This window comes from Otolemur garnettii, unplaced genomic scaffold, assembly GCF_000181295.1.
Source record: "Otolemur garnettii isolate 467f Iridium unplaced genomic scaffold, OtoGar3 scaffold00136, whole genome shotgun sequence".
Taxonomy (NCBI): Eukaryota; Metazoa; Chordata; class Mammalia; order Primates; family Galagidae; genus Otolemur; species Otolemur garnettii.
Genome location: NW_003852531.1, coordinates 1,860,904 through 1,872,556, shown reverse-complemented (window position 1 = coordinate 1,872,556; position 11,653 = coordinate 1,860,904). Strand labels below are relative to the sequence as shown.

Sequence of the window (11,653 nt, the reverse complement as noted above, 5' to 3'; positions counted from 1 at the left end):
CAACTCCTGGGCTCAAGCGAGTCTCCTGCCTCAGCCTCCCAAGTAGCTGGGACCACAGGTGCCCGCCACAACGCCTGGCTATTTTTTTTTTTTTTTTGGTTGCAGCCATCATTGTTGTTTGGCAGGCCCAGGCTGGATTCGAACTGCCACCTTAGGTGTATGTGGCTGGCGCCTTAGCCACTTGAGCCACAGGCACCGAGCCTCACTTCCAATTTTTAAAAACAAACTTCCCTGGACCAGGTGAGTATGGACCAAGCAGGCAACAATTAGTGTCAGAAATGGGTGGTCACACAGAGTGCTGGAACACTATTCTACAAAGCCATGAAATCCATCACTTTGAAAACACTGAGAGGAATTTCTATCCAACAAGCTCATGGCATTCCCAGACGTTTGTGCCGTGAGGGGCTGACTTGGGTCCTGGAGGTATTTGGAGCAGTTGGGGGGAGGCTTCCTCGTATATCCCCAGATAGCCAGCAGCTCCCCCAGAGAGAGGCCACCGGCCCTGTGACCTCTCCAGACAGAGTTTCTTGGGAGAGGGAGGAAAAAAAAGGCGGGAGGTGGCCAGAGAGGAACCAGAGCAGGGGAGCACGTGGTGAGGCTGGGAGGGGCCACAAGGAAAAGGCAGGCCAGGCCCGACTCCTGCCCCTGCTCTACACTAACCAGCTCTGAGCCTCAGTGTCCCCAACTGGAAAAGGAGAGGTTTAGACCAGATAAACACTAAGCTTTTGCTGTCTGGTATGGCAATTCTTGAGATGTAGCTGGTCTGAATTGAGATGCACTGAGTGTAAAGTGCACGCTAGATTTCAAAGATGTGGTAACATATGTGTTTCAGTATGCTGTATATGACAAATATGCACGATTTTACATACGTGTTTCAGTATGCTGTATATGACAAATATGCACAATTTTATCAATTAAAAAACATGGTACAAAAAAGAATGTAAAATAAATATCGGATTAATAATTTTTATACTCATTACACATTGATATGATACTATTTTAGGTGTAGTAGGTTAAATCAAATATCTTACTGAAATTAATTTCACTTGTTTTCTTTTTAACATTTTCAATGTGGTGGCAAGAAAATTTAAAATGGCATCTGTGGCTTATACTGTATTTCTATAGGACAGTGCTGGTCTGGGCTTCTGCAGGTGTTAGTGTCTGTGAAGAATTTATTTATGGGAAATAAAAGACACATCCAGGTACGCTGCGCGATGTCGTTATGAGTAAATGTGTTACTAAGCAATGCCTCTGACTAACTCTCCCATTGTTCTGCTGAGTGCTCAGCCCTGTCTGGTGATAGGTCCTGTGGCTTTGCCTCCCTGGGTGGACGCTTGGCAGGTGGCATCCTGTCTATTCACTGCCTGGGGACCTGGTGGCAACCAAGGGGACCACACTCACCTCTGTGGCTTTTCAGCATCTACAGATCCATGTGAGGATGTGGTGTGGGGTCCTACCCATCTCTCATGCCCCTGCCATGTTTGTCACTATAATGTGACACTAAATTATTGTTGTTGGCTGTGCATGCAGAGAAATTAACTTCCATACACACAGACCCCAAAAGTCAAGTGTGGGAATGAGCGAGACTTGGCTGTACAGCTGTGCCAGTTTGGGGTGACTGCAAATCTGCTCTGCAGATAGAGTATCTGAAAACTGAGAACTTCTCAAATGCCAAGGAGAGACTGGAGTTGCGGAGACTCAGCTGAGGTGTAGTGAATCATCGCTTCCTGGTCACTCTCTCTGGTGGAGCCAGAGTGTAGCAATCTGCTTCCTTCAAAGCTAGTCACACCTAGTCTCTGTGGTCTCACACAGCTCTTCTGCACCTTCTCGGAATGGTAATTACAGGCTTTCTGCTTCTGGAAGGCAGGTGTGAATCACCTTGTTATCCAAACCTTGAGATGTGACCAAGGAGGATCTGTCAAGTGGTGCCTCTGCTGCCTGGCTGGGCCCTGGAACCGCCCCCTCCTCCCCAGATAGTTTGTGAGTCCAGGTTTGGGGATCTCTCCACAGCATGGGAGGTTTCGAGGGACAGGAAAGTTTTGTCCCTGCAGTTAAAATATATTTTCTTGTAGGTCAATTAAGACCAACTTACTCTCTGTTCCAGAGGCCAGGGGAGGCCAAGAGGCAGCCACCCAGAGCAAGAGGCTCTCTGAACACCTGTTGAGGCTGGAGGACAGACAGGTGTGCCCAGGAAGCTCTGAGGCAGCCCGGGAGGATTAGAATTTTCCAGTGGGCTATTCACACTTCCCATCTGGCATCACTCTGCACAATAAGAGGATCCCTGTCAGGTTCAGGGCTGTGATAACAAAAGGAAAGAACAGTCCTCCTGGCAGGGCTCTGAGTTGGCAATAGAAGTTTTCCTTCCTGGCACTACAGTGGACCCCAGCTGGGCCTTCATGGGGGACGTTTCCACCACAATTTTGTCTTCAGACAGAGCAAGGATGGTACCAGCTCAGTCCATGAGGGCTGCACTGACAGTGAGTAAAGTGAGTCTGCCTGGCCTGGAAGGACAGCTGGGGGCTGCTGGGGAGAGGTGGGGAGGGGAGGTGGTGGGCAAAGCCCGAGGGCTGGGCAGACTGGACCCCAGGAGCAGACCCATGATGTCGCTGTGGCAGGAAAGTGGAAGCACAGCCTGAAAGTGCCCAAATAACCAAGTGGAGAATGCAGACTTGGTCTTCCAGAGGTGGCGTGGATCCACGGAATGGTCTGGTAGAGAACACACACACACACACACACACACACGGTGGTGGCGTCGATGGACTAAGAACACACAAATGAAAAAACGAGAACCTAAGTAGGAGGGTGGGTGCAAGAAAGAAGAGCAGGGTATGGATTGGGGAGACATAAGGAGGATGGTGGGGGTTCTGGGGTGTCCCAGAGAAGCTGTGGGATCCCGGAAAAGGAGGCATCAGAGATGACTTTGAGCATCCCTGCCCCACATTCAGGACTACCTAGAACTTCTCCAGCCCACGTGACGTCTTTCCAACACAAACTCTGTCACCTGATACACCCTGGAACGTTGATAACAGTAGGTGCTCACTTCTATTACTGAGCAGTGGATGGCTCTTGGATGCCTTATGTGTTCTGTAGAGCAGGGAGATTTTATTTTTCACAGATGGTTGTGGAAAATTAACAGTCATGCTACGAAAGATTGTGGGAAGTGTATCTGTGCAACACAGGGTTTATGTGGCCAGAGCTTCCAGGATATGACTCTACACAAACAACAACCGTGGGGCATTCTCAGCTGCCCAGAGCGCACAGACAGCCCTGCTTTATCCTCCGACTTATCTGAGTCATTTCCCTGAGCCACGACAGATGGCAAACCTCAGATCAAGCCTTGCAATGAGGTTTAGAAACACAAACTGGGCAGGGGAGGATAACGACGAAAAAGAGACCTAATGACGGCCTCTCAATTATCTGCGCGTTACACAAAATCACGAGAGCGCTGATAACCAAGAAGGGGGCAAAACACATGTGGAATTCAGCTGGGAGCCGAGAACCCTCACAGTTTGTGAACTTCTCCCATCCAGTTACAGGACGTTACTGAGATCTGTGCAGAAACGCACCACAGCAGCGTAAGGGGTACCCTGAAACTGAGCTCTCCTTGCCCCCTTCTTCCTAGATAGTCCGCTCAGCCCTCCAAAGGCCACTTCCTCGGAAAGACTTCTCTGGAAACCCCAGGGAACGTCATATGCCCTCAGAGCCCTTTCTGCTTCTCACATGAAGCATTATTTTCCTTTTTATAATTACATGCTTAGTGGTCGTCATTATTGGATTCATATCTTTCTTTGCTACCAGGCTCAAAGCTCCACAAGGTCAGAGTGGGGGGCTTCTGGACTTTTTTTCCTCTCCCTGGCTGGGTACAGAGCTGGCTGATCACAGGTACTTAAAAGATGTGAGTCAAAAGAAAGCAAGGCCAGTGGTCCCAGAAGGGCCTGAGAGACAAAACACCTCAGCACTGAATGCTCCTCTGGCTTGTTAAAAATGAACTCTCAAAGAGTCAGTAGCAAAGGTCCAAAGGGCCGTTTACCCCATCCTTGCAGATAACTGCATGCCTACGGCTGGTGGCTAATTACAGAGCAGTTGTAGCAAAGAACAGAAATCTCTATACAGAAGAGAAAGAAAATATAAAGTAACTATATCATTTACATGACACATCTAACTTAAACAGTTTAAGATCTGCAGAAAAAAAAAAAAACAAAAACAGAGAAGTTAAACAGTGCCTGCCTCTTTGCCAATGTTTTCCTTCCGGGGATTTGACTCAGGAGAGGTTGTAAGGTAGGACACGCCCTTGGCAGCTTCAGGCAGGCCCCTCCCCTCCTGCCTGATTGATTCTTTCAAATAGCACAGCCCAGAAATACAAGCAAACTACTTTCCCTGCTGTCCCACTGAAAATTAAAATAAAAACAAACATTATTTTCCAAAAACTGCAAGAAAAACCAGCTATAATGGACTTTATAACAGGGTCTAACAGGGCACTTTCCTGAGGAATTTTCAAAGGAAATTTGACCAAACTCCAAGTTTCTTCTTTTGCTTTGATTTTAAAATCTAAACGCTATGTAAGGTACAACTCCACCCTGCTTCCTGAGCATCAGAAGGTGGCCATTATGGTCATCTGGCCTGATTCAGGCAGGGCTTTGGGTTAAGGAGGCGCCTGGGCTCATCCCTTCTACCCGGGGGAGGTAAGTACCTCAATACGAGAACAACCCTGGGATTGGGCGGACGGGGGCTGGAAGACCTGGTGGGCTGGGTCTGGATCTACAGGAGCCTTGAGGAGCCCCCACATCTCATCTGCCTCCCCTGGGTGGAGGCTGTACAAATTTGATTAAAATTGAGTAAATCAGTTGAAACTTAGCTTGACTATTAGGATTGAGAATGGAGACCATCTGTGTCAACACAACTTAACTCTTTCTCCCAGGATCTTCTTGTAGAGAAAGTTAAGGGTATAAGCCAATAAATAGCTTCATGGCTTGCTGCAGGAAATAACCTACAAAATAATTTCTCTTGGCAAACAGTTTGCTCACCTGGGAAAACAATTCACTGATCAAACAATGATTGATTTGTCATCAAGACTCTAGTCTTTTTGTGTCCACCAGTCCTAAGCTATTACCTCACATACTTCTCCAGGTAGGGGGCCTAGACCCCCAAACCCTACCAGTATGCCTCCCAGTCTCCCCTTGCTTGGACACGGCTAAGCCTGTGACCTGGTGATGTCGTCCTTTACTTTACAAAGTAGGTTTAATGAATTTAGCTGTGGGTCCTCAACAGGCTCTTCAGACAGATTTTTGTAGAGTCAATAATTGACATAATTAGCTGTGTTGGTCTCTTGAAATAGGAGACGTGTAAATAAAAGTTAACATATACATGCAACCTCCAAAGTTGAGGTAATTATTAAACATAGTTACTTTTTGTAGCAATAAAGTTTCCTTAATGTCCCTCCTCTGAGGACATCCCTGGGGGTGAGAGCTGGCATTGGTACATGTGGCTGTGACACTTTGCACATACACGCTTTCCCTCCCTTTTTCTACTTTTCCACATGATTCTGCATTTTCCTAATTTTCTACAATGAGGATGTATTAATTTGAGGGCAAATGAAAGGAAATTTCTTTTTTTTAAAGTAGTAAACCAAAAAGCCACAAAGAAGAGAATGCCTTCCCAAGTGAAAATCAGAAATGACCACGGAGTTTTAATTAAACTCATCCACACAGTATCTAAAATATCCACTTAAAATCTCATCTCATTAAGCTAGCAAGGTAATTTAATCCTATTAAGATCAACATGAATACAGAAGAGTTGTACCATTTTAACCAAACTGCCCTTTTCTCTTTGTCCTTGTCACAAGCAGCCTTTGGGTTATTTGATAAAAAGACATCAGAAAATAACATTTAATCAGCCTAAGATGTGGCCCAGGAATCTGTTTTTTTGTTTGGTTTGGGGGACACTTAAGTGATTCATATAATCAAGAGATAGAACACATGAGAAGGCAGCATTAATTTACTGGAGAGCTTCCTACATAAAACCAGGCAGATGCAAAGGAAAAGCTGAGCTGTTCCCAAATAAAGACAGTCTCAGTGTCCTGCACAGTCTCTCTGTGCCTGAGTCCTGTGCCCTAATCATGGAGTCCCTGCGGCCAGCCCACTGACACCAGGGGTGGGCTCAGGCAGTTCCCTTAGCCCAGCTGGCTCAGAGCAGACTTGCCTCTGCAGCCCCAGGGAGAGCAGCAAGACTCTGGGAATCCCCATCAAGGCTTCCTTTTACCTTAAAGAAACTTCCTCGCTTGTCCAGACTGCGGGCACCCATGGTCCAAGCTGACATTTCCCCCAGCGAGGCTCCAGTGCACGCCGGGGACTCCTGAAGGCAGAGACATTTTTAATGGTTAGTCCAGGCTGTAGGAAATTCCTTTCTAAGCCACAGAACACTCACAACAACAGTCCTGCCAAGATCTTTCTCCGTCAACAACACAGTGCCATTTATTTCCCACCAGGCCCTTACATCTCCTTTCAGCGTGATTTCCTGCCGGCGCAGTTCCTCGTCTGTGGCCCACCTCGCTGCCCCCTCCCACCTCTGCAGCTGACGTTGGTGGTGCCTGGTGGGAAGCATAACCAGGGCTTTGTGTGTTTGCTTGACCTCACGCTGAAGTCCAAAAGGGGACCAATGTTAGATGTGCTCATACTCTGCTCTGAAAGCTTATAGATTTAATGTGACTGATCACAGAGGGACAGCCAAAGAATGAAGTCCTAGTGTCCCAGGAAGTCCCGCTGGAAGGGGGTGAGGTCATCCTTAGCTCTGCTCACCCCCCCCCCCCGCAAGGTCAACAGAAGGGCACCGGGAAGAAATCCCTCTGTTTTTTCCTTAGAAATCAGAAATATTTGGATGAATCCTGTGTCACTGTTTACAGAGATCAGTTCATGGAAGGGGACAATGTGTAAACAGCTTTATATTCATCCAAGGGGGTGCGGGTGCACTTTGGAATCCAGAGAAAAAGTGAAAGGCGGGATAACAACCCAGTTCTGAATTATAAGGGCGGCTATCTGATCTTGGAATTTGCCCTGCTGGGGTATCAAAGCCCAATAATCCTTCCTTGGGGCCACAAACCCTTCAACCTTCGCTTCTCATGGGGACACGTACACACCTCGGGGTGACCCAGACCAGAGTGACTGAGCAGAGCCTGGGGAGCGTCTGCAAACCCTTCCTGGCCCAGTGAAGCTGCACCAGGGGCAAGAATAAAACCACCTCCCCTTCCTCACCCAGCTCTTCGTGCCACAACAGGCACAGAACACAGCTTGTCCCAAACACGAGCAGCACAGTGGAAGGGCAGTGAAGGAGACAGTCAGTGAAAACATTCTCGCATCATCACGGAGAATTAAAAGCAGTTCAGCTGCAGGCTTGGGGCGGGGGAGGCGCCGAAGCCAAGGCAGCTGCTGCAGGTCTACTGAGGCCATTTCATTATTAGCTAGGCGGCAGAGACAGTGGCACAGAAGGGACATGGAGGGTGGCATTAGGGATGTTTCAACAAGTGGGAAGCCATAAATGCATCGCTGAGAAGTGGCGAGGCAGCTGTGGTCTCGCAGGGAGGCTCCCTCGGCCCTGAGATTTGCCTGTGATGACCCCCGTGGAATCTCATCTAGGAAAACATAACCCCGCGGGGCACCCCCACCCCGCCTTCCAGGACCTTCACTTATCCGAGTACTTGCTCCGTGGCTCGGTCACTTTAAAGCTTTAGCGGCATCTTCCCTACATTTCTTTGCACTTGGGATCCCACTGAGCTGAAGGCCAGAATTCCAAAGGCCTCCGGAGAAGACAGGGCGCGATTTCGCAGACTCCAGAGGCTCAGGCCCCCGGGCTCATCCTAGCAGAGCGCGCAGGTTGGAGCAACTCCAGGCAGAGAGCACAGCGCGCGCTCAGAGCGGGGAGCAGAGAGGGCGCCGCGCTCCGCCGCCGCCGAGCGCCAGGGCCAGACGCGCACAGCAGAAGCCGCAGCTGCTCCAGGCCGCACCCGCTGTCTGTACTGTCTGTGACGCCTTCTCTTTTTCAGACGTTTTCCCAGCAGGGGCTTTACGTAGCCTGGCAGTTCAGGAATGGCTAAAGGACAGCCAAGACTTCATTTCTCATCCAGACTAAGTTTCTTTGTTCTGTTCTGAAGTTTTCCATATACAAACCCTTTCTGATGAGCCAGGTCAGCCAGGGAATTTTGCCTATGGCAGTGGAGCAGCTTGAGTCCCAGAAGCGAATGAGTTTGTTTGAGCTAGCTGCCTGAGAGCTGCAAGCACGCGCCCTCACCTCAGCAGCCCTCTGTCACTGTCTGGTTTGGACTCCATGTGGGACAGGCAGATCTGGCAGATCTGGCTACTTCCTGGAAAGATGCAGGTGGCACTTCCCCTTCCTGTTCAGGCTGCTCCAAGCCGGAGATGAGAGAGGGGGACAGGAGCACACTGCCACACGTCACAGCAGGTACATCCCACAGAATGACAGGCCAGCAGACAGGGCATACCTTATTATTATTTTTTCAGATAAAGTTCGTAAGAGCCCAGAAGAAGTTCTGGTTTAAGGTTCTTCCCGTTGCAGCTCTGGTTTTCTTCCCAAATCACAAGGTCATCCACCCTGACTCAGTACCGACAATTTAAAATGATACCCTCTCCTTTCCACTCATGGCTCCCCATGCCTCCCTGCAGATGTCACCCCAGCCATTTCATCCTAAAACCACCCGAGTAACAGGCTGGAGTAAGAAACAGAAAGGTACCTTAGTGAGAGAGGCTGTGAAATTCCTCCAGAATTACAGGAGTGGAAGCTCGCTCTCTTCCTGGTTGCCCGGAAGGGTAAGTGGATTCTTGAAAAAAAGAGCCCAGCACATCCAGTGGATCTTTCCAGAGGCTAGCTAAAAGCTAGCAAAAAAATAAAAGATTAAAAAAAAGGACAGCCCTAATGGAGCTAAGGGCGCTGCAAACATTTAGGAGCTGCCAATAATACCACCAAGAGAATGTGAACAAGCTGGTTACTCCGTCCAGTCAGGGCTAACGGAGGTAACAGAGAAGCCAGTACTCCCCGCTGCCCTGGAAACACCGCGCTCTGTCTCTTTATAGCAAAACTAGTGGTGGCTTTCCATGTCGCCCGAGAGTGACTGCTGAGGTGAAGGAAGATCTGTCCTTAAAAGCAGAAAGGACGGCGGAGCCTTCTGGCCGTGCTCCAGGCTGTGCCGGCTGCTGGCTGAGCACCGCTCAAGGCTGGTTCTCCAACCCATTCTGCTGACAGACACTGAGGCCAGGTGCCAAGGCCACCACCTGGACCTTGACTGTGGCTGGGCATCTGGGCCTGAAGCACAGAGTGCCCAGTTTCCAGTTCGCTGATCAGCATGGCCGGTTGAGTCCTTGGCTTTCCTCCCCAGCAGCGCTGCCTGTCACCAGGCCAGATCTTGGCAAGATAAAGGGTCTGGGACGTGTTGAGAGAGGGGCTTGTTCTCTTCCTTCTCCTTCCTTCCCCTTCTCTTCTTTTATTTAGGCAAACGGGACCCTTGCTATTTTGAGGAAGGTATTTTGTTTCATTATTTTAATTGACAAGCTGAAATTACATATGTTTACGCTGTACAGCATGACGCTTTGAAACAGGCATACATTGTGGAATGGCTAAATCAGACTCATTAATATATGTATTACCCCCCATGCTCATCACTTACTTGTAGTGGGAACACTTAAAATCTTCTCTCTTTGCAAGTTTTAAGTACACGCTGCATTGTTCCTGACCATCCTCACCACACTGCCCACCAGGCCCCTCAGCCTTGCTCCCCTGTCTAACTGAGGGTTTGGCTTCTTTCAGCAACATCACCCCAATCCCTTGTTCCCTCCTTCCTATTTTATTTGCTTTAGGTCATAAGTGCAAACCCATAAGAGAAGCAGCAATTTCAATTATCCTGGAATACACCACTCACAAGCCTGTTTTAAAAGACTCCTGGCGAATTGTTTTTCTTTCTAGCAGCTGAATGAAGCAGGGTAGCATGGACTTCAGTCTCAGTAAACAAGACCTCATTATTATAATTATTTTACAGCCAGATTGAGGGAAGTAGGAGAAAGTGACTCACCCCGGGGTGGGGGGTGGGCTGTCAGGTCAAGTCCGAATCTGAGAAACGCACTTCACCTTTTTGCCTGGCTGCCGAGCCTGCCCCTGCAGCATCGGGGCTTCTCTCTTTTTAATGCTTTTCATCTTTTCTGAGAGAGGTGGAAGCAAGTGGCGGCGCTGTGTCTGGATCCAGGGAAGGTTTCTGAATATTTCCGTAATTATCTTCGCATTACCACAGATTTTACAAGTTGGACAGAAAAACGTTATTCCAGTCTCTGGCTTGACAATTCAAGCTATGTGAATTAAAATAAATAAATAAAGCACTGGTTTTCCCCTACTTCATAGTCAAAAAAATTTTTAAACAGTTTTAAGATCACGAAAAGTTTTCACTGAAAAGAGAAACTAACTTATGAAAAAGTAAGAAGTGAGAAGCAAAGAGCTCTGTTCCCAGGCCCCATACTTAGTGTTTTCAAAGAGAAGTAGGAGGAACAAGGCTTAGCACCTCAGCAGTCCTAAAACTGAGGAAAAAAACCCCAAGGTGCTGGGGGTAAAACTGCCATTTCTACCACTTACAGGACTGGCCTGGAGATGGGACTGATTCTGTGGAGAGTCATCCCTCCTATGCTTGGAAAACTACTGGTTCACAGACCTGCAGAAGTGCTTAGCCCAGAGAGCTAAGTGCCCAGAGAGCCACTGGGCATGCCCCCCCCCCCAGGGTAACAGGTGGGGCCCTCTGCTTATTAAAAGTCCTCCTTTTGGGGATAGGAATCTGCCTCTCTGACTTCCCACCCAGTGCTCTCATTTTTTCCTTGGGCCATTCAAAAATTAGCCTCTTACACATCTCTCTTCTTCACCCTGCAGACCTCCCTCTTTCCTCTCTTGAGGGACAGTTTCTCTTGAAATGTGGCTCAGGCCTCAGGCTGGTGGACTCTGCCCACCTGGAGCACGGCTGAGGAGAGTGAGCGAAGAAGGCACTTCCAAGGTCAACGAAAAGTTAGGTGCATAATTGACTCTTGAGCTCTTGGACAATGTGGGCAAAGGGAAGCCCCAAGCTTCCAAGGAAGACAACAACCCCCCTAATAGCAGAAAGTCCAAGTCTAACTTTTGACTCCCCCCAAAACTATAGCACTAGCAGCCTGCTGCTGTCAGCTGTTGTGAGGTAAGGCAGGCATCCTGAGCAGTAGATTAACACGTACTTTATCCACTGACAACATGCCTGTTTCTTAATTTTTTCAATATTCCTAGGCTACATGGTTTATCTGAGAGTTTCTTCAAATTGTCACAAATTTCCAAAAAAATTTTGCCAACAAATTTATTGAAAAAAAATCCAAGCGGGTGAGGATTTCTTAGGCAAACGCATATAATCCGCAGCCATCCATCCTTTGCACGGTGGCGGCTGACCTCGGTGGCCTCCGAATAACAGCTAGGCCAAAATGAAGTTCAATCCCTTTGTGACTTCGGACCGAAGCAAGAACCACAAAAGACATTTCAATGCACCTTCCCACATTCGCAGGAAGATTATGTCTTCCCCTCTTTCCAAAGAGCTGAGACAGAAGTACAATGTTCGATCCATGCCCATCCGAAAGGATGATGAAGTTCAGGT

The 11,653-nt window shown here is 48.4% G+C and overlaps 1 long non-coding RNA gene across 1 annotated transcript in view; it reads left to right on the top strand.

Moving 5' to 3' along the window:
- The window catches only part of LOC111727992, an 18,400-nt gene extending 6,794 nt beyond the window's left edge, over positions 1–11,606 (top strand). The window contains exons 2-3 of the long non-coding RNA XR_002775417.1: positions 10,490–10,493; positions 11,490–11,606. This is a non-coding gene — a long non-coding RNA (uncharacterized LOC111727992). The remainder of the gene's footprint in view (positions 1–10,489; positions 10,494–11,489) is intronic.
- Positions 11,607–11,653: the final 47 nt, after the last annotated feature.